The 22,860-nt window shown below is 43.3% G+C and overlaps 1 long non-coding RNA gene across 1 annotated transcript; it reads right to left on the bottom strand.

Annotated features, from left to right (window-relative positions):
- Positions 1-362: 362 nt before the first annotated feature.
- On the bottom strand, positions 363-6,748 carry LOC132587554 (uncharacterized). Its single transcript, XR_009556454.1, has 4 exons — positions 6,693-6,748; positions 3,720-3,822; positions 1,431-1,554; positions 363-486 (listed from the first exon to the last, which is right to left on the bottom strand). It is a non-coding gene; the product is annotated as an uncharacterized LOC132587554 (long non-coding RNA).
- Positions 6,749-22,860: the final 16,112 nt, after the last annotated feature.

Below are 22,860 nucleotides of genomic sequence, written 5' to 3'. Positions count from 1 at the left end.
CCACTGTGTGATAGAGTGTTGGACTGGATGGGCCATTGGCCTGATCCAACATGGCTTCTCTTATGTTCTTATGTTCACATAATTAGGACAAAATCTGATGAGATGTGAGAGGTCAGAAGTGAGGAAGGATCATGCAAGAGAACCATTTATTCAGGATATGAGGTCTCACAATTTTCATTTAATTTTGAAACAACAGGAAGGGAATAACCATCATCCTTAGAACATTCAAGTAATAAAAATAGGAAAGGAGTCAGTAAAATTCAACATATGAACATTTTAGTTCCTTAGTTTGATTTCATCTCTGGAAGGTTTGATGGTAGCAGGAACCATCACCATGATGGAAGTTTAATATTAACAATACAGTGCAGTCTTTGCAGTGATTCAGGGGTGGATCTCATTCCTGTTTCTGCTACATCTCTCAGAGCAAAAATGGTCCAGAGCCACCATTCAGCACAATGGTCTTTTCCTTTTCAATCCCATTTGTTACTGTAACACAAAAATAGAAACAAGAGGGCACAGTAAATGTCTGAGGAGCAGTGAAAAAGAGGTCACCATTTGCAGTTTCTATTTCAGCAGTTATATTGGGCAAATGATTAGGTCTATCACAGGCAAAAAATTGTTTCAGAGGGTTGTTGTATTGGTCTGCAGTAGAGCAGCTAGACTGGAGTCCAGTAGCAAAAAGTTACATTTAGTTACTAAGGAAGAGCACAGAACAGAAAGGAAAAAGCTTTAGTAGTCTCTTTCTGCTATATTCTGCTGAGCTTCAGTAAATTCTTCCTAAAAACTAGGGGAATGCATTTAGAACTTTCCTTTAAAAATCCATCCCAAATCAGGCCTATTCATAAATAACAGTGAATGAACAGGATTATTTATGATTTTTGTGAATGGCTGGCAACCTGATGCCTTTTTTCTTGATGCCTTGTGAGCAAAAATTCTACCTTGTGAGCTACTGGCATTGAAGTTGTGAGCTACTGCATAAATTATTGCACTCTGGGGTCATCCTTCCTGAGCTAAGACAAAAATGTGTGATCTGGAAGCTAAAAATACGTGAGCTAGCTCACGCTATCTCAGCTTAGAGGGAACACTGATTATGGGTTGAGGTTACATTATGGATCGTTTGGATACTATGGAGGGGAACATTGTAAGTCACTTGGGGTCCCCATCAGAGGAAAAGGCAGGGTATAAATGAAGTAAATAAACTGAATATATCTGAGTTGTCTGCAAAATTCCCCAGTTGTTTCTGATTTCCCTCTCCAAGTCTCCATTCTGAGTGAAATGTTGGTGGATACTAATAATGATTAATGTTCAGAACTAATAATGACTGATTCAAATTGGGTTTCAAACATCTGTGAAACAACTGGGAGAGGGGTATACCCCTTAGATGGGAAATGAATGAAGTTAAAATGAGATAGTTAATTTCATTCACTTACCCTTTACAGCAAGGCACTTTACCACAGGTGCCAATTGTTTTGGAAAAATAACATATGTCCTCTGACTCACATTTGCCACCAGCCTCTATACATGCTATAGAACCAGTAATAAGATTTGTGGATCCTGTGCAAAACAAACAAGCAAGTGGTTTTAAAGGAAGGGGCATTCACAGCGGATCATGCCATGGATCAAGTTACTCTGGCCCCATTAATTTCAAATGAGGCATGAGACACCATCAGTTGACAGAAATCCAGCCAGCCCATTTGGAGAGGCCAGCATGCTGCTTCACCCCACTGCACCCTCTCACTTTCATCATTTTGCAGCTGCTGAGAGAGTGGGTTTCAGATGCTGAATGACAATAGTGGCTAATGCTATCCACTTTCCAAGATATAAGGACAGAAGGACTCACATTTTAGCTGCATCTGAAGAAGTGAACAGTGACTCATGAAAGCAAAGAGCATGCCAAAAATTTTGTTAGCCTTTAAGGTGCTGCTGGACTGTTGCTCTTACATCATAAATATAATCCATAGATGATAAGCTGATTAATACAAGGTAAATCAATTTTTGTATGTGGCATACATAGATACGTGATAGGCTGTAGTATGCGGAGTGTAGTGTTTGGAGCAAAGGTGGCAAAACTTGCTTAACATAACAACTACATAGAAAATACATCAGATGTTTGAGATATTGCACACATGTTTATATTAAATCTCTTAATACTTTGCTTGCACAGAAAGATAAAATAAGTATGTATGCACCTTACAACCATGCTAGAAGGAGAGTTTAAAAACAAAACAAAAACAGAAGCTGAGAATACCAATTCCCATAAGACCAGCATGGGGAAAGGTTGGGGAATTATTACCATATAAATCATTGACCACTGTTTGAATCATTCTGCATTTGCCTAGACACCAAGGTTAATAAATACAGCTCCTACATAAGCTATGAAACTAAGGTAGAACCCTGTGCCACACTCTTTAATTCCACCCCTCCTGCCAGTGGCTCCCATGGTTCTTGTGCTCTCTTTCCCCACTCTAGGTCTCCGGAGAACCTCTGTAGTGGAGGGGAAGAGTAAGCAAGCCTGCCTATTTCCACCTCCTTGCCTGCTTAACACGCAGCAGAAATAGTCACCTAACTACAGGTCAGTGCTCAGAGGCTGACTAAGGTCCTGCTGCTAAGCACACTTACTTGAAAGTAACCCTGCATTAAGTTCCTCCTTGACCACTGGGAGCTGCACTATATGTGTGAAAGAGCCACATGTGTCTTCCAAGCCATGGCTTGGCCACCACTGATTTAGAGTGTTGGGCTGTGTGACCTGCATCAAATCCTCTCTGTCACTGGATCAGGGTGTTGTAGTTAGGGTGTCTGACTGTGAACTGTGTGTCAGGGCTGGAACCTTATCTCTATCACTTGTTAGCTTGATTGCTAAAGAGGGTCAGCAACAAGTTCGCTTGAAGCAATACCTATATGTTTTGTGATCCTTACTACTGGGAATACTTTTGAAAGCCACCAAATTAAAAAATATACTGAGAACATCTTCTCCATGTTGTTCAGGAAGCCAGAGGTGACCAAAGATAGCAAAGAAAAGCTGAGGGTACAAAAGTGAATCTGGAAGCATCCACTGAGAGGACATGGAACAATTGGTTGAGTGGGTATATTATCTGTAGGAAGCTGCTGAGCAAGTGCACCTTGATTACACTCTGGCCCTGATCAAATGCCAAGACATAATTCACAGGGTGCACTATGAGTACACAGGTCAGCTTGGTACTGGCCAGTACTGAGTTCTTGCACTGGGGGTGAGGGTGTTTTCCCAATACATGAAGGAGAATTGGTGGAAATTGGTCCAACCTTGTAAGTGAATACCAGCACTATTTGTTACTAAAAAAGAAAAGAAAAAACAGACACCTATTAAAAACTCTAAACATGTCAAACCATTATAAACATGCTTCTATTGCTCCTGTTCCTATGCTATATGAACTTGAGCAAATCATGTTGTAAATAGATCCCTTTAGAGAATATGTTAAATTTGCCTGGATAATACTCACCATCTGTGCTTGGACATCCTCAATTCAAGATACAATTTGTTTTTGAATAACAGAGCTTGAATTTCAAGATAATACTTTTTTAGTGGCTTTTGGGGTTTTTTTGAATGATGACATATTATAGGTCCTCTCATTACAAGATAAAATCTTCCCTGGACAATTTTTATGAAATAATCTTTCGTCATTTGACAGAAAATGTATTCCTCATATAACATTTATTTGAAGTTTTCCATTAATGAAGCCTACCTGGAGCAATCAGGAGTGCTACCAAGAGACTGAAGAAGAAAGCATAAAATGGCTTCATGGTGTAAAGAAGTCTTCTATGTAAATATCACTAAGAGAGAAGAGACTACACACCATTAAAGAAGTAACACAAAGTGGTGAGGTAAATTGCAATCATAGATTTCCTCCCAATATCTCTCATCAAACGTCAACTAACTAATGACATATCAAAATGTATTTCCCCACACTCTTATTGGGGTGAGCTTTCTTTGTTCCCATTATGAAGCTAACAAAATTTGAGCTGCTGGTAACAGATAAAAAATAATTCAATAGACTGAAACCAGCCAGCTGCTTCAATCAATCTAGCTCAATGCCCTCATTCCACATAGCTTTTGTACATGGAGTTCCCATGATCCCTACCATAGCCTTTTGGCGAGTTAAAAGGAATGCCAGCCTCTGTTTTGCACCAATGAAGAAACTGGTTGGATCCAATTTTTAAATTCAACAGATGTCCCTTGATAGCTCCCTGTTAAACACCCTATTCAGTTTTAAACAGTTAATTGCACCCCCCCCCCAGTCGGAATGAAGAGGCTGACACAGAATTATTGGGGGAAAGGGCCACTTTATTAACTACAACTTAATTCGGCAAGATAAACAACTATGGGACAAGCCCTGGGGTCTTCCCCCAACCCCGCCAAGTCCACCAATGGGTGAGCCACCCTGCCCCCAGCCCGAGCCATACGAATGTGGCTAGTGCCGGGCCGGCAGACCACAACAGCCCTCCCCTTACACTTCAGCCCCAATCACCAGAAGGAGGCGATTAAGGGGAGGTATGAATACGATCCACATTATACAACATTGAGCCGTAAAGCCCATCTGTCTTTCCTGTGGATCGACTGTGGATCGATGCCACTGTATGACACAGAGCGTTGGACTGGATGGGCCGTTGGCCTGATCCAACATGGCTTCTCTTATGTTCTTATGACTGTACTAAACAGGTGCAGAGGCCTGGGTGCTCACCAGCAGGGTATAAACCCCTATCTCCTTCTGCCAAGTGACCAATTAAACGACCTACCTAACTACCACACCACTGCCTGTAGTACAAGGTAGGCGAAAAACACCTCACCACCAGCCAATCAGGTGAGTGCGAAAAAAAACCTACCCAGCCCCTAATAAGATGACCAGACGAAGCCTGTACTACTGCAGGGTGGGTGGGTGGGCCGAGGGCTTAAAACAAACTGCATGGAAACGGGCGGGCTGAGGCTATATATAGAGCCCCAGCCCCGCCCTTCCAAAACACCTGGATGCCCAGGAAATGAGCGACAGCCTGCATCCTTCTGGGGATGCAAAGGATGGCCCCTTGGCGCGTAGCCGCTGCGCGGCCCGGCCAGGGCGGAGCCGAATTACATTCTTTACAAATAACCCTCAACCTAGCCCAGTGTTATCTTTTTCTTACCAAGGTCATTTAGATATCCCAGTAATATTCTCACAGGATTCAGTGGCATCCCTTTCTTCACTGATAAGGATTCAATCATTTAGATATTATAAAACCAGTTTAGTACTAGACCTTTAATCCTGGTTTAGCCCTGTCCCCAAATTGACATTCTACACTAGAATAATAGAATCAGAGAAACCAACTCTATGATTCTGTGATTTTAGTGTAATGTCAGCTTGGGGACAGGGCAAAACCATGATTAAAGATCTAGTGCGGAATTGGTCTAACTGTGCTTCAAATCCATTTTATTACAGTTAAGTCACAAATGCATTGAAGCATAGAATCATAGAGTTGAAAGAGACCTCTAGGGTAATCTAGTCCAACCCCCTGACAATGCAGGAAACTCACAAACACCTCCCCCTAAATTCACAGGATCTTAATTGCTGTCATTGCCCCTGTTTAAAAACCTCCAAGGAAGGAGAACCCACCACTACCTCCCGAGGAAGCCTGTTAAGCAACATTAGGGTAAAGAGACAGTTTTTGTGATCTTTTGCTTAGCATGTCGAACTGGAAACAGTGAGCCCAGGATTCAAGTTCCAAGTTAGTCATGCTTTCACTGCTTAACTCACAAAGACAAAGTGGAAGAGAGAGAATCATATATGCCACCCTGAACTCCTTGAAGGAAGAGAAGAATTGATAGAGAAATGTTTTTAAAAAAATCTTTGCATGTGCCAATGCAGAGATTCAATCCGACTGGAAGGTGAAATTTTCATATCAACAGATGTTCAGTAACTTCCTATCAAAACTGTTACTCCAGTGGAAATGTCTAACTATATTCTCTACACAGTATTCCAGTTATTATTTAATACACCCCAACAGGAACACTTCCAATTTTCTCCTCCTAAAACCATAATTCAGGAGAGTTGGAATACAGCTCAAAATTAACTTCCAGGAAACGAGAGAGCCGGAGAAGTCTACTCAGGCCTAATCCTAAAGAGCACCACTTGATTACTATGTTAATCTCATTCTGTTAAATTTAATAAAGATTATTATTAAAGTTCAATCTTTTCATTGGACCCTGCCTTGATCAAGAAACTGAAAGGCAGACGTGTATTTTATATCAATAATTTAATAACAGGAATTGCTCCAATATGTTTCACTCAGATCTCCACATGAGAATATTTGAGTGAGAATGATTAGCCCAAAGTCATCCAGTAACTAAGTGGCGCAGAATAATTTGAACATGTGTCTCCATATCTGACACACTAACAAGTACACCACACTTGTAACAAGTACAGCATGTTCATTATATGATATAATGTTACCATATCTATTAATAGTTCTAGGACTTTCTTTGGGTCAAATAACATGCATTAATAATATTGTAATTCCCTTTTGTTCACAAAACCATTTTTCCATAATTTTGTTCCAGACACCCATCTGACAATATTTTCACACCCTAAAGAAATAAATTCATCTCTTTCTTCAGATGAGAATCTGGGGTCCCAGGCTACACTGAAATAATATGTTCACAGTTCTTTAAGGTAACAGAGCATAAAGACATTTCACCTGTTTCTATGTTCTTGTTTCCACTTTCCAAAATGCAGACAGAGAACCTCATGGCAGCATAAAATCTTCTCATATGCTTTTCTAGGGCAACGTGTCCCTCTTTCACTGGTTCCATTTGAAACACTTGATCTGATTTCCAGTCTGTAACAACAATGTGTTGACATGGCTTAACATGCTAGACTTGTTTTAGAAATGGTATACGCATATGGAAAAAGATATGCTAAGGATGAGTGGCCAGTTAGGAGTTTCTCCTGCCTTGGATCCATTGGAGGGCATTCTGAGTTGAAGTCCAACCTGGGCAGGTAGGGAAGTCTCTAGAGCCAGACAACTGCATGCTATTCTGCCTCTTGTACTTAACCAGATCTATGTAGTGGATTGTAAACCACTTTGAGACTCCTTAGGGTACATAAAAACGGGGTATATAAACCAACTCTCCTACTACCTTGGCAAAGGGCTGCAGCAACACCTATAATAATAATAATAATAATATTTAATTTTTATCCCGCCCTCCCCGCCAAAGCAGGCTTAGGGCGGCTCACAACGCAGGTACTTCAACAATTAAAACAATACATATTATGCGTACATATGAACATATGAAGCTGCCTTATACTGAATCAGACCTTTGGTCCATCAAAGTCAGTATTGTCTTCTCAGACTGGCAGTGGCTCTCCAGGGTCTCAAACTGAGGTTTTTCACACCTATTTGCCTGGACCCTTTTTTGGAGATGCCAGGGATTGAACCTGGGACCTTCTGCTTCCCAAACAGATGCTCTACCACTGAGCCACCGTCCCTCCCCCAACGGTGGCTAGTACCCATTGTTGGCTAGTACTAGTTGGCTAGTACCCATTGACAGTTCTGTCCTTCATGAATCTATCTAATCCTCTTTTAAAGCTGTTTTTCCCATCCTCTGTCAGCGAATTCCACATTTTAATCACTATGTGTAAAGTAGTGTAGTTGTTAGAATGTCGGATTAGGACCTGGAATACCCACGTTCGAGTCCCCACTCTGCCAGGGAAGTCTGCTGGGTGACCTTTGGCTGGTCACATCCTCTCAGCTTTACCTACCTCAGAGGGTGGGTTTCACAGAGATGTCACAGAGATGTCAAAGAGATAAAATGGAAGGAGAATGATGTGAGGGTTCCTATTGGGAAGAAAGGTGAGATTAAGATGAAGGTTTAAAAAAACTGTGGTTCAAGCCTTCAGCTACGCAATAGCTCTAACGGTTCACACCCTACATTCCTGTTCTCTTCTCTCCTCTCCAACATTGTACACACCTTCTTGAATGTACCCAATCAAACATTTATAAAATTAATCATCATTGTAATTAAAAAGCATTCTAAGATTAGATTTATATTAAAATCTTGATGTTATACATTATACAGTTTTTCCGTGGCGACGGTATTCATTCAACAATATGCTGTAAGATCATTAAGTAAAAGGCCAGCTGAAAAAGAGCAGTCTTGCAGGCCCTGCAGAACTGAGCAAGGCCCACACCTCTTCTGGCAATTGGTTCCACCAGTGGGGGGGCTGAGATCAAGAAGGCCCTTTCTCTAGTAACTTCAGTTCAGCCTCCTTCGGCCTGGGGATTGTCAATAGATTTTGATAACCAGATCGCAGTATCCTCTGGGGAATATATGGGGAGAGATGGTCCCTAAGGTAGGCAGGTCATTGGCTATATCGTACTTTAAAGGTAATAACCAGCACCTTGTACCGAATCCAGTACACTATTGGCAACCAGTGCAGCTCCCACAGCCCCAGCTGTATGTGCTCCCATCTAAGGAGCCCCAATAACAGCTTGGCCCCTGCATTCTGCACTAGCTGCAGTTTCCAAGTTCGGCACAGGGACAGCCCCATGTAGAGAGCATTACAGTAGTCCAACCTCGAGGTGACCGTCGCATGGATCACTGTTGCTAGGTCGCCACACTCCAGGAAAGGTATGAGCTGCCTCATCTGCCTAAGATGAAAAAAAAGTGGATTTAGTGGTGGCTGCTATCTGGGCCTCCATTGACAGGGCAGGCTCCAGCAGCACCCCCAAGCTCTTGGCCTTGCATGCCATTTGCAATGGCACACCGTCAAATGCTGATAGGGGGATTTCCTTGCCCAGACCGCCGCGACTCAGGCAAAGGACATCTGTCTTTGCTGGGTTCAACTTCAACCTACTCAGCCTGAGCCAGCCTGCCACAGCTTGCAATGCTAGGTCTAGGTTTTTTGGGACACAGTCAGGCCATCCATCCATCAGTAGATAGAGTTGGGTGTCATCAGCATATTGGTGACAGCCCAACCCATACCTCCGGGCAATCTGGGCAAGGGGGCACATGTAGATGTTGAATAACATCAGGGAGAGCATCACCCCCTGTGGCACCCCATAATTAAGCGGGTGCCTCTGGGACAGTTCACCCCCAATCGCCACCCTTTGTCCCCGACCATCAAGAAAAGAGGAAAGCCATTGCAAGGCCAACCCTTGAATCCCTGCATCGGCAAGGCGGCAGGTCAGCAACTGATGGTCGACAATATCAAATGCAGCCGATAGGTCTAACAACATCAGTACCGCCGAGCCGCCTCGATCCAGATGTCACTGCAGGTCATCCACCAGGACCACCAGCACTGTCTCCATCCCATGACCTGGGCAAAAGCCGGACTGGTGGGGATCTAAAACGGAAGCATCATCCAGAATGCTACTGCCCTCTCAATAATTTTACCCAAAAAGGGTAAATTTGAGACCGACCGATAATGTGCCAATTCGGCCGGATCTGATGTAGCTTTTTTCAGGACAGGGTGGACCACAGCCTCTTTAAGAGGTGTTGGGAAAAGCCCTTCCAAGAGGGATCTATTTACGATGTCCCGTATAGGACATCTAAGCTCTCTCTGGCAAGAATTAATTAGCCAGGAGGGACATGGGTCCAGATCACAAGTTGTTGGGCGTTAAGTGGAGAGGATTCTGTCAACTTCCTCCAGACTGAGCATGTCAAAGCAATCTAGAATTGGTCCAGAAGACAGGCACAGGGCCACGAGTTCAGGTACTGTTTCCAATGTGGCAGGGAGGTCGCAGCGGAGCGATGAGATCTTATCTGCAAAAAATTCCACAAAACCCTCACAGCCAATCTCCAATTCCCTAGCTTTTGGTCTGCCCTGTGGCAGTGTTGTAAGATTCTGAATTGTCCTAAACAATTGTGCCAGGCATGAACTTGCAGATGCAATCTTGGCCACAAAGCAGGTCTTCTTTGTGGCTTTGACTGCCATCTCATAGGACCTCATAAACTCTCTATAAGATGTTCTAGTTGCTTCATCTCGAGCACGCTGCCATTGCCTCTCTAACCGTCTGAGCCCTCGTTTCAGCTGCCGTAATTCCTGGGTATACCATGGTACCAGCTTAACACGAGGGTGCAGAGGGCACTGAGGAGCAATGGCTCTGGAGAGCTGACCCTACCAAGACTCCACCAGGTCATCAAGAGAATCGCCAGGGGGCCAGGGATCCTGTAGAGCCATTTGGAACCACTCAGGGTCCATCAGGCTCTGCGGGTGAGCCAAAATAAACCCGCCGCCTAAACAGGCTTGGGGTGGAACATCCACATGAGCCTTAAGGGTGAAATGGTCTGACCATGGCACCGATTCAGCGGTAATATCTTCCATCAAAACCCAAACCGCAAAAACCAAATCTAACATGTGCCCCGCCTGGTGAGTGGGCAATGTAACAAGTTGGGAGAGTCCCAGTGTCGCCATGGATGACACTAGGTCCATTGCCTGACTGGAGGTTGCATCATTAGCATGGACATTGAAGTCGCCCAGGATCACAAGCCTTGGGTACTCCAATGCCCGGCTTGCTACAGCCTCCATCAGGGATGGTAAGGCGCTGACTGGTGCATTAGGCGGACGGTACACCGGCCATATCGCCAATCCCTCCCCAACATTCCACGCCAGACCAGCACACTCAATACCATTGATCTCTGGGGCTGGGAGGGCCTGAAAGGAGTAAGCCTCTGGTGTGACTAGAGCCACCCCTCCCCGTCTGCCCACTAGTTTGCGATTGGTGAAAGACGGAGTATCCTGGGGGAGCCATTTGGGAGAGAGCTATGGTCTCTCCATCTTGCACCCAGGTCTCAGTCACGCAAGCCAGGTCCACGTCCTGTTCGAGCAAAAACTCTCAGAGGACTTAGGTCTTATTGTTTATGGACCTGGCATTGCATAACACCAATGACGGAGGCGAGTAATTCAACCTAGCCCCACTACCTGTCACCTGTCGGGATGGGACACATACTGGAAGGGGGCCGAGTACCACGTCTCAGTCTCCTTCCTTTATACCAATGTCTGTTCTCACAGTCATACCTTCCCCTCCCCAGGAGTACTGGAATCCCCAGGCCGGTCATCCCCCATTGGTCTCCGCCTCAGCCTAGGTCAGATGTAAACACAACTCACCACCCTGCAATTAATTAACTCCCCAACCCTCTCCGCCCTTGCCAATCCAATTCCCTTGATTTATCAATATCTGCCAATTCCAATGGTTAACTAATCAAGTTAAGCCCAACCCAAAAATTCCCCTTTAAATTAAATAGCTAAAAATAATTAAGTTAAATCTGCTGGCTCATTAATTATAAGACCCTCCTAACAATTTAAACACCCTTAATTAATTTGCCAAAAATTATATTTTATATCAAATCGCCAATTAATTAATAAATCCACATTAGTTAAAAATCTAATCATTAGTTCCTTTTGAAGATTAGCAGCTTGGAGGCAGTTGGAGGTAGATATTGTGGTAAGATAAAGTGCTGCTGTGTCTCTAAAGTGCAGATATTAACTGTAATGTCCTTAAAGTGCGATTGCACAGTGCAATGTCTCCAGTTCCTCGTTTTTTCCAGCGCAGGTTTTGTGTCAGACGTCCCTTCTGTACAACCTAGCAGACCTGGGGGGTGGGGGGGTAAATGCCCCCCTCGTGCCTCCTCGCTGCGCAGTCAGGATCCCCAGAGGCCCTGCCAACAGCAGCAGCAATGGGTCAGGCCAGTGTCTAAACAGTTGTTTATGGAGTTGCCAGCCGTGGCTATTGCCAGCCGTGACTCGTCGATTTATTGTGTAGCAGATAGAAGCACCGCTTCCCCAGTAGCCTGGGAATTCTCCATCGCTTCCTTTGTGTTTCGACCAGCAGTCTGGCCGCCGCTGATGTCTTCTCTCAGCCAAAACCCCATGTCCCATGGCCGACCTCGCTCTCTGGTGCCTGGCCACCACCAGCACCCCGGCACTCCCCCCACCACTCAGCCCCACTCACAATCCAGGCCGTAGTCGCAGCAGTCCTTTGTGTTGGCACCAGGCTCAGCTCGCCGGAGTTGTAAGCAGTGCCTCTTTTGTCTTTTTGGGAAGTTGGGAGCTCGCCATGTTCTTAAAGTCTGTATCACACCTTCCCCCAGCAGCATATTAGCCAGTCAGTCCCTTAGGTATTGCAAATGCAGGGTGTGCTAAGCACCAGCAAATTTCATTACAGGAGCCAAAACACCAGAGCTGTATACCTTTCCACCCTGCCTCATCATCTTATCTCTGGCAGCCATATTTGGATGGTCCTAGAATCATTATGTATATGCTAGCTGTCATGAGCCCTGATGAGGAGGAGCTGGAAGGGTTAACAGACCTGGAAGAGTTGCCAGCCAGTTCCTTAGCTGAACAAACAACAGCTGGCCCATCAATCACTCTCCAGGCATCAGTGTCAGCTGCTGACAATCAATCTCCTCCAAGTTCTCCTCCCATCTCGAAGCAAGCTCCGGAAAGAACTTCCAGAGCGAAGACATGAGGCATGCTGATGCTTCAGATCTCTCAGCCCTGAGTTCTAGCAGAGTCACTGCCACCCAGGGAGCAGGCTGATTGAGACTCCCATATAGCTCCCACCCAGAACCTGGTAACCTTGTGGAAGCAACAAGTCTATTCTCTGGCTTGCATCCACGCTCCTTCCTGATCCTGACTTGTTTGATTTCCCTGGCACCTTGAACTTTTGGTTTTTGGACATTGACTTCTGATTCCGGTTTGTGATTCTGCATTGGTGACCTGGCTCCTGCTTGACTTCCTGGACTTTGACCTTGGACTGGCTTTGGACTCCTGCCTGCCTGCACCCTGAGAATGTGACACTAGCCACTGAGTGAATTCATGGCAGGAATGAGATTCACATGTGGAAAGTTTCTGGTTCACAACTTGATCACTGAACATTAGACATGACTTATCTTAAAGATCAGGCAAATTCATATGAGAACAGATTTCTTGGTCTTAAGCTGATTAAGGGTTTGTCAATCAAATCCAGGTCTTAGACCTGATGAGAAGCAAGCCGGAATCCTACAGAACAGTAGAAACACTGGTGATATGTTTCAGACATCTAGGCATAATCCATAAATTTGAATTCCACAACCTTTCTGCTAGCAATAAAGGAAGGGTGGAGTTTCCTTTGACCATAAAAAAACGAAAAGGTCTGGGGATCATAGGACATGCAGAGTCAAAAGCCAAGTGTGATAGGGCTACAGCAAGGAGGAATTTAAGCAAGGCTGAGTGGACAAAATAGCTATCTGTTTTATGTTCTTTATTTATATCCTACCTTTCTCCTCATTGGGGACCCTAAGTGGCTTGCATCATTCTCCTCTCTTCCATTTGATACTCACAACAACCCTGTGAGGTAGATTAGACTAAGAGTGTGTGACTGGCCCAAGGTTATGCAGCAAGCTCACAAGCAGAGTGGGAATTTAAATCTGAGTTTCACAGATGCTCAGGGCTTTATTTTTTCAAGCAGGAATGCAGAGAAACACAGTTCTGTCTAGCTTAGTGTCAGGGGGTGGGACCTAATATGCAAATTAATTCATCCAGGGCTTTTTCTGCAAAAAAGCCATGTGTGGAAAATGGTGGTGCCAGGGGGTCTTGCCTAATATGCAAATGAGTTCCACCTGGGCATTTTCCTTTTAAAGAAAGCCCTACAGATACTCGTCTAACCTTTTAACTGCTAGACCATACTGGTTCCCCAAAAGGTGACTAGTTTCAGTCCACAGTATGATACAGTTCTCTTGGAAAAGCAGGAGGCAAGCTGGCGCCTCAAAAGAAGTTATAAAATCACATGAAATACCAGGGGTGAACTGCATGGTTTCCTAATGTTCATGGGTATATTTGTTGAGGTGTATGAGTTAGAGATAAGAATCATTATGTTTCTTGGTTTTGACATTCTCTCTTGCTCTCTGCCTGACTTACCTCACTGGGTTACTGTGAGGCTAATACAGGAGTAAAAGAAACTTTATTTGTTTGTTTGTTGCATTTCTATTGAATATCTATCATTTCTAATCATGTATTCTGCCCTGAACTCCTTTAAGGAAGAGTAATGTACAAACATACCAAGTAGACAAGATGCATCCACTCCAACTGCTGTGGCTTTGAGATGCAGGGCTGAAAGCTCACAAATAACAATGTAAAATATGAAACTTTTAAAAAGGTATACATACAAACAGAACAAGGGCAGTGACTAGGAAGGGAACTAGAAAATGGGATTTATGAATATTCATTGGAAGACCTCTTCCTTCTCACTTCAAATAGTGTCAATGCCGTTTGTTTTTTGTAGATGGGAATTAGATATGCATATAATCTTCTTTTCTTTATTAGCTTCCATGTGTCAGACTCTGTTCATTGATACTCTTCTTGAATACTGATCACTAACCATATTGATTAATAAAGATATATGCTTACTAACCCATACTAGTAGAGTAGTGGAGGGGGGGGGCAAGTAGGGGCTAGCCCAAAAGTAGCTTCCCAGGAATATCAAAGGTTGTTAGCCAGTCTTTGAAGTAGAAAGTGTCTGGCAGATTCTCACCTCCCCCTTAGAGGCAGCAAGGACATTGCCGCCAGGAAATGTAACCACCAACTGTAGAAGATAAGGGGGAGCTGTGTGAAATGTCTCACATGCAAAGACAGCCTTTTGTTTTGGGAATTGGGGGATAGTTGTGAAAGCTTTGATGTATATTGTTAAATACCAATGACTCGAACTGCTAGCCATCAGTTCCAATGCCTCTCATGCTGAAGTAACTTTGGAGAATACAATAAACGCAACTTTGTTTCAAATAACTAAGTCTGCTCATTTTGGGAACTTCAATGAACCTTCGCTGACACCATGACCAAAGGTCTTAAGTTCAACCAGGATATATCAATTATCGAAACATATATGGATATAGAACATTACTCACAATATTCACAAAATTCAAAAATTAGTCAAAATAATCAAATCTAAAAGTGAATAAAATATTAAAACAGGAATTTCTAATAAAACCGATAGTTCACCTAAAATCATCATGTTAGTCAAATACATACCAGATTCTATTACAATCATATCAATCCAGATTTGCTGTTTGACAGATTAAATTATTGTTAAATATTTTATAACAAAATAGGTGGTTTCAGGATTGACATCTGCCAACAAGTAGGGGACCACCCAAAGTTCAGTTAGTAATTGGTGTTTGATAAGAACAGGAGTTATCCAAATTGATCTAGGAATCAACCACTGATGACAAAATAATAGAAGATGGCCAAGTTTTTCTACAGTTCCAGACCCACAATCACATAAGCAATCCGAGTACAGGACTTTCGAAAACCGACCTGTCAGCTCAGCAATAGAATTAAGCCTAGCAAGAGTGAAAGCACGGATATGACTAGGTGTTTTTAGGAATCTAGTATACAAAGGAAGAGACTCAGGAGGAGAAATACCTAGGGCCAGAGTGGAACATACGCGTCTTGCTCAATCTAAAGTACTGGCCTGGTCAAGATTGATTACCTTCGTTCTAATTTGCTTCAAGGCTTCCTGGTAAGTTAAATCATTCCAGGCTGTGGAAAGAAAGCCCAATAACTCAAATTTAGCATCTAGATATCTTTCCCAACCATTTTTGAAACTGTCCTCTCTTAGGAGATGTAAGAGGCCACCTTGGGCATTTGGTGCTAAATAAAGGACTTCAGTCTCAATTTAAAAACTGCAATCCAGGCTCTAGACTCTAAAGAGTATTGGCAAATTCCACTCTATCTGCAGTTCCAGCCACACACCTAGGAACCCTTGCTATCCTGCACAGAAAATGAATAAGTATACAATCAAGGGATTTAGAAACTGCATTAATCCAAATGGCTGTGCCAAATAAAATCTGAGAAGTTACTTTAGCATTAAAAGCTGCAATGGCCATTGGTACATACTGAACACCCCACCCCCCCGAAAAAAAAATCTAAGGATAGCGTTTGAGCTTGTTTTAACAATCTCTGAAGCTGCATTGATGTGAGGCTTCCAATATAGATTGTGACTGAATGTCACTCCCAGATATTTAAATTGGGTCACCTGTTCTATTTTCTCATCCATGACATAATAGGGTTTCCGTTTACAGGAGGAATTGTTTGAGAAGACTATTATTTTTTATTTAGTATAGTTTATTGATAGCCCCTCTTGAGTGCAATACCCTATACATGATTCTAGAATTTTCTGAAGTCCCACTTCTGATCTCGACAAAAGGACTGTATCATCTGCATAAAGCAAAATGGGAATTTCCTGCCCAGCCAGTACTGGAGCATGATGTGCTGTTTCCTTTATATATGGGATCATATTGTTTATGTAAAGGTTAAAAAGGGTAGGTGCTAACAGACAGCCTTGTTTAACACCCTTTAACAAAGGGTTAGTGTTGGTGAGCTGGCCATCCAACTCACAGCGGATTTGGGCAGTAGGATTCTCATATCGTTTGGAGATCAACCAAAGCAACCTTTTATCAATTGAGGGTTTTGCTAGTTTAAGCCAGAGCTGGAGCCTGGGGACTGAGTCAAAGGCAGTTCTTAGATCCATGAAGGCAGCATATAAGCAGCCTCCTGTATAAGATGAATATTTATCAGCCAAATGACTCAATACAAGACAATGGTTCATTGTTGAGACACCTTTTCTAAATCCAGCTTGCTCAGGATATAAAATACCTTCTGATTCTATCCAATTTGATAGTTTTTGTTTCAAACAATTTTATTAGTAACATATGGCAATATATTCAATTTCTTATATCATTAATAACTGCTTTTTTTCTCTATCCCATATATTACTTTCTACCTACCCCTACCCCCATTACTTGACCCCTACCGGTGTACTACATTCAAAACATCATTATAAAAGGTACCCCTAATTAATAAGAACCAAAGTTCATATCCTCCTCCCACTTATCCTTAATCATTATCAAAAATTGTCCAATGTCCTTTTATTTTCCATTCTTTTTCTACATATCTTCTGAACTTCCTCCATTCCATCTTAAATACGTCTAAATCATAGTCTCTTAAAGTTCTTGTTAACTTATCCATTTCACTCCATGTCATAACTTTAACAATCCAATCCCATTTCTCTGGTATTTTTTCTTGCTTCCACAACTGCACATACAATGTCAGCTGAGAGCAAGTACCAGATTAAAGTTCTATCTTCTTTTGGAAATGTTTCCATTTGTAATCCCAACAAAAAAGTCTCTGCAACTTTGTTAAATTCATATCCCAAGATCTTAGAAATCTCTTGCTGAATCACCTGCCAAAACATTTTAGCTCTTTCACAAGTTCACCACATATGGTAGAAAGAACCTTCATGCTTTTTACATTTTGAACATCTGTCTGGCATCTTGTTATTCATCTTTGCCAATTTTTTAGGAGTTATATACCATCTATACATCATCTTAAAACAGTTTTCTTTAATACTCTGACATGTTGAAAGCTTCATAGAGTTCTTCCACAAATATTCCCAAGTTTCCATCTGTATTTCTTTATTTACATTAATTGTCCATTTAATGATTTGAGATTTCACTACTTCATCTTCTGTAGACCATTGTAGAAGTAATTTATATACTTTTGAAATTAATTTATCATTGTCTCCAAGCAGAAATTTTTCCATTTCTGTTTGATCTTTCCTTATTCCTTCAGTTTTAATGTCATTCTCCACAAAACTCTTTATTTGTTGCATTTGAAACTAATCATATTTATTATTCAGCTCTTCAGCAGTTTTCCGTTCTATTTTGCCACTTTGTATTTTTAATAATTGACTATATGACAACAACTTTTCTTCACCTATCTCAGCTGTTATTTTTATTACTTTAGCTGGTACTATCCATAACGGTCTTTTCTCATCTCCATACTTCTTATATTTCATCTATGTACTTAACAAATTATTTCTTATATAATGGTGAGAGAAAAAACCGTCCATCTTCTTTTTTCCATAATACAAATACGCGTGCCAGCCAAATTTATTTCCGTGACTTTCCAGCACTAAAAGTTTTTTGTTTAACAGCCTTATCCATTCTTTTATCCACACTAAACAAACTGCTTCCTGATATACCGTATATACTCGACTATAAGCCGAGTTTTTCTGCCCAAATTTTGGGCAGAAAAACCCCCTCCTCGGCTTATACTCGAGTCACGCGTGAGGCGGGCATGAGGCGGGCGGGGAGATGGCGGGCATGAGGCAGGCGTGAGGCGGGCGGGGAGATGGCGGGCGTGAGGCGGGCGGGGAGAGCAGGGAGCAGCAGCGGTTCAAACCAGGCGCGCTGCTCCACAGCAAGGCGAGACGTGAGGCGCTTCACGCACAGCCGCCTCCCGCCCTGGTTAGAGGCCGCTTTCAGCGGCTGGGCCCATTCTGCCCTCCGTGCTTTCTTGTTGTTGATGCCGCCGCCGGCGCTCTTCCTGCTCCTCGGCCTGGCGGGGCGGGATATTCCCAGCTGAGGCGGTGGTGAGTACAGGCTGGGTGGCGGGAAGGGCAGGCAGGGAGAGCCGCTCGGGGCTCCCTCAGTCCCAGCTGCTGCTCCCTTCCCACCACCCTTCCCTCGGTCAGCCGGCGAGATCAGGGGACGCTGCTTCCCTTCCCTCCCCTCCCCTACACAGAGGCATTTTCATCTCTTTTACCAACGAGGGGTGGCGGTGCCTGAAGGAAATAGTCGCCTGACCCGCGGGGACCTCCCCGCAAACACCCACAGCCAGTGGCGTAGGGAGGGGGGCGGGTTGCCCCAGGTCTGGGGGGTCTGGGGGGCCCCCCGCATTGCCAAGGGGGGTCCCAAACAATGGCCGTGTTGCTGCCGCTTCCCAGGCCCGGCCCCGAAGAGCCCGCGGCAGGTGCCTCCTGGGAAGGGGAGGTGGGGAAGCCGGATCCGGCCGGGCCGAGAGGAGGAGGGAGAGGAGATGGGGGGGATGTGCAACAGTGCAGGGAACAAGCCGCCAGCGGGTCGGCCAGCCAAAGGGCACGCCCGGGGCTCCAGCGGGAGATAGCCGCTGAATAATCAGTGCAACAGGCAAGCATCGGCCCTCTCCGAGGCAGCATTCCTCCTCATTCCCTCTGCTCCTAGCTTATTAGGTACAAAGGTAACATGCGTGGAGAGACTCTGCACGGAGGGCGCATCCCCCTCCCCCTTCTCCGGCCCTGAGGAATAGGCTTCCAGAGCCCCACCAGCTTCTTGCGCGCTTCGCCCAGCGCTTCTGGTTTCTCTTCTCCACGTGCGCCAAGACGCACAACGCTCGAGCGAAGTTCCACCGAGTTCTTTTTTTCCCTGGGCGCGCTTGGCAAAGAGCGAGAATCCGCAGCAGGCTTTTGAGCTGCGCGGCTCAACGTTTCCCCCTTTCCTCGTTGCAAGCAGACACAGCCTCCCTTCTTCAGCCCCCCGCTAGCGACTTCTCAGTCTCAGGGTTGCAAAAGCCGGGGAGGAGAATGAAGCCGCCACTCCCTCGCTTCCCGTGTCGCTCTCGATCTCCCTTGCGAGAGGATCGTCCGTTTCCCACTTTTCTTTTTCGCTGAGCCGCCTGCTTGTTGGAGAGAGGTGGCTGGAGGCGACGGCCCTTCTCCGGGAAGCAAGGGGTTAATTGTTGGGTCCTTGACTCCCTCTGAAGCGGCTCGGCAGAAGTCGGAGGAATAAAGGCCACGCTTTCTCTGTCGGGTCGGCTTGCCGAAGGAAGGAACTCCTGGGGGTGTTTGGCTTTCAGCTGCCTGCCTGCCGCTTGGAAATTCCAGTTTCCTTCGCCTGTGGCAGCCGAAAGAAACAGTGTCCTGCGACGCCTTTCAGACTACCAGATTTGAAGCATAAACTTTTGCTCTAAGAGCCCACTGGGCCTGTGGCTCAAAAAAACCCTTTGGTTCAGCCCAAATCTGGTAATTTTAAAGATGGAACTAAACTCTTGCTTTTAAATCGGTGTCTGTGCTGTTTTGGGGGACATCTCCATGATTTTGCATGCTGATCCATTGCCCACTTTCTCTATATTTAGGACTGCTTCCCATTCCATCCTATTGTCTGATGAAGTGTGCTTAGAGCACACAAACACTTACGTCCTGAATAAAACTTTGTTGTTTTTAAAGGTGCTACTTGACTGCTTTTGAGAGGGTTTGTGACTGAAGTAGAGCAGCTTCCAGACAGATGTTGGGCTAGATGGTCTAAGTTTAGAACAGAGGGTCATATCCATTCTTAAATAAGCATTCTGTGGTCTCAGAACAACTGTGGCTGTTGTTGCTGTTCTACAGAGTAGATAACTAAGAGTCACACAAAGTTTATTAATAATTTAAATGTAGGTTGTTTATATTGTTGATACCATATTGTTTAGGTTGACCCTCTTTTCTACTTGCAGAACAATAGTTTACTGCTTCAATTAATGTCGTTTTATTGGTATCTACCAGTATTTTAATTTTGTAATTTACCAGTAACTGCTGCGCTTTCCACCCTCGGCTTATACTAGAGTCAATAAGTTTTCCCAGATTTTTGGGGTAAAATTAGAAGCCTCGGCTTATATTCGGGTCAGCTTATACTCGAGTATATACGGTAATTTTAAATCCGGTAATTGAAATCCACCTCTCTCTTTTGCATCTGTCAAAATTTTCTTTTTAATCCTTGGTTTCTTCCCAGCCCACACAAATTCTAAAATTTTTCTTCGCCATTTATCAAATTGTTTACTATCCTTCACAATACGAATAGTTTGAAACAAATACATTATTCTTGGTAAGATATTCATTTTAATTGCAGCTATTCTATCCAACAATGACAAATTAAGCTTGTTCCATTTTAGCATGTCTTCATCCATTTTACGCCATAGTTTCTCATAATTATTTTTAAACAGATCAATATTCCTCATTGTTATCTCCACCCCCAGATATTTTACCTTGGAGGTGACTTCACAGCCTGTTAGTCTCTGTAATTCTTGTTGCTTGTTTATCTGCATATTTTTACACAGAATTTTTGATTTTTCTCTATTAATACAAAGTCCCGCCAACTCCCCATATTCTTGTATTTTAGCTAACAGCAAAGGTGTATCTTGTATGGGGTTTTCATTTATAAACATTATATCATCAGCAAAAGCTCTGTATTTGTAAGTAAATCCTTTTATTCTTAATCCTTCTATATCTTTTTCTTCTTGGATCTGCATCAATAATATTTCAAGAGTCATTATAAACAACAATGCAGTTTGATAGTTTTTGAAGTAAAAAACCAGCATACAGTTTACCAATTGATGAGAGCAAACTGATAGGTTGGTAGTTTGCAGGGTCATTTATAGGACCTTTTTTTGTATATTGGAACTATTTTTATTGCATGCCCCCACAATTCAGGAACAAGACCTGTGATATTAATTTGAGTAAAAAGAGGGGCCAGAAGATTACTCCACAAGGATAAATTGGTTTTTAATAAATCAACTCATATTAAATCAGGTCCTGGGGCTTTTCCAAAGCGCATTTGATCTATTAAAGAACTGACTGTTTCTGGAAGTACTGGGGGCCAGGGGTCAGTTTGAGGCAGTTGAATTTGAGCTCTAACAGAATCAAATCTGGGGGATAGTGCAAAAATGTCAGTAAAATGTTGTTCCCAGACTGGTGAAAGAATGCACAAGGAAGTATTTTATGTCCCCCGGATACCTCTATTAACCATACTCCAGAAAAACTATGATTCATTATTATCTATAGCCCTAATAAGGGTTTTCCACTCTTCATCAAGGGCGAGCCACTTTTTATATTTTACCAGAGCCTTAAACTTTTTTTTTAGGTCCATATACTCTGTCAGATGGCTTAGCGAGTTAGTACATTTAAATAATCGAAGTTTGGATCTTAATCTTCTGATGCATCTTCTGCATTCCCCATCAAACCAAATATTTTTCTGTTCAGTTCTACAAGGTCTTGAAGGTTTTAAGAAAACTGGTTTGAAAAGATTTAAAATAGTAAATAGATATTCTGATATATTCTGAGCATCTGTCTGGTTCATGAATTCATTAAGGATGAAATTACAGTCACATGAAGACATGATATTCAACACAATGGGAATTAGTTCTGGTGTCCATCTAATTAGACTCCATCTATTTCCCTGCTGAAGTGATTCAGATGGAGGGCCAGACGATGAAAAACTATCCTGAGGGAGAGCCATGGTAAGTTGCAATGGGAGATGGTCACCTCCATAGTAGTCCCCAACCTTAAACTCACAGATCTGGGGGAGCAAGTTTGGTGAGAATATAATGTAATCAACTACACTAGCACCCCTGTGCATTAGACACATAAAATCACCTACCGTATCCACTTTGTTATACCCATTTAGGATCACTAGTCCATGATCCAGAAGAAGAAGAAGAAGAAGAAGAAGATATTGGATTTCTATCCCGCCCTCCACTCCGAAGAGTCTCAGAGCGGTTCACAATCTCCTTTACCTTCCTCCCCCACAACAGACACCCTGTGAGTGTTGACTAATTGTTTCCCCGACAAATTGCTAGTATGGTCCCTAGATGTTCTTTCAAATAAGTATGGATACGAAAGCTCTTCAAGGGGGCTGATGTTGTCCCACATAGAGAAGACTTCATAATTTTGACCAATACAAGTGCTAAAATCTAAAGCTAATATTAATGAGGCTCTGGGAAATGTATCTATAATCATATCCAAAAAGGTACCTAGATCATTCCGAAGTGTTATAATATCCCTCCAAGATGTCAATGGGGGTAAGTAGGATGAAACAATTAAGAGTGGGAGTGTTGAGAAATGTAAAAAAAAGTGCTAATGCATACTTTAACAGATTTTAGTGCTGAGGAGACTAAGTACGCTAAACCAGATTTTGGCCGACCCTTAGCAGAGCTGGTAGGAGCCTTTACCTCATATACATCAAAACCAGATAGATTAACAGCTCCCGTGACCCACATGCCATTTCTATTTGGACATCAGAATTTTATACAC

Source organism: Heteronotia binoei, chromosome 1 (assembly GCF_032191835.1).
Source record: "Heteronotia binoei isolate CCM8104 ecotype False Entrance Well chromosome 1, APGP_CSIRO_Hbin_v1, whole genome shotgun sequence".
NCBI classification, from domain to species: Eukaryota; Metazoa; Chordata; class Lepidosauria; order Squamata; family Gekkonidae; genus Heteronotia; species Heteronotia binoei.
Note: the sequence above shows the minus strand (reverse complement) of the source record. Positions and strands in the feature narration are given on the sequence as shown.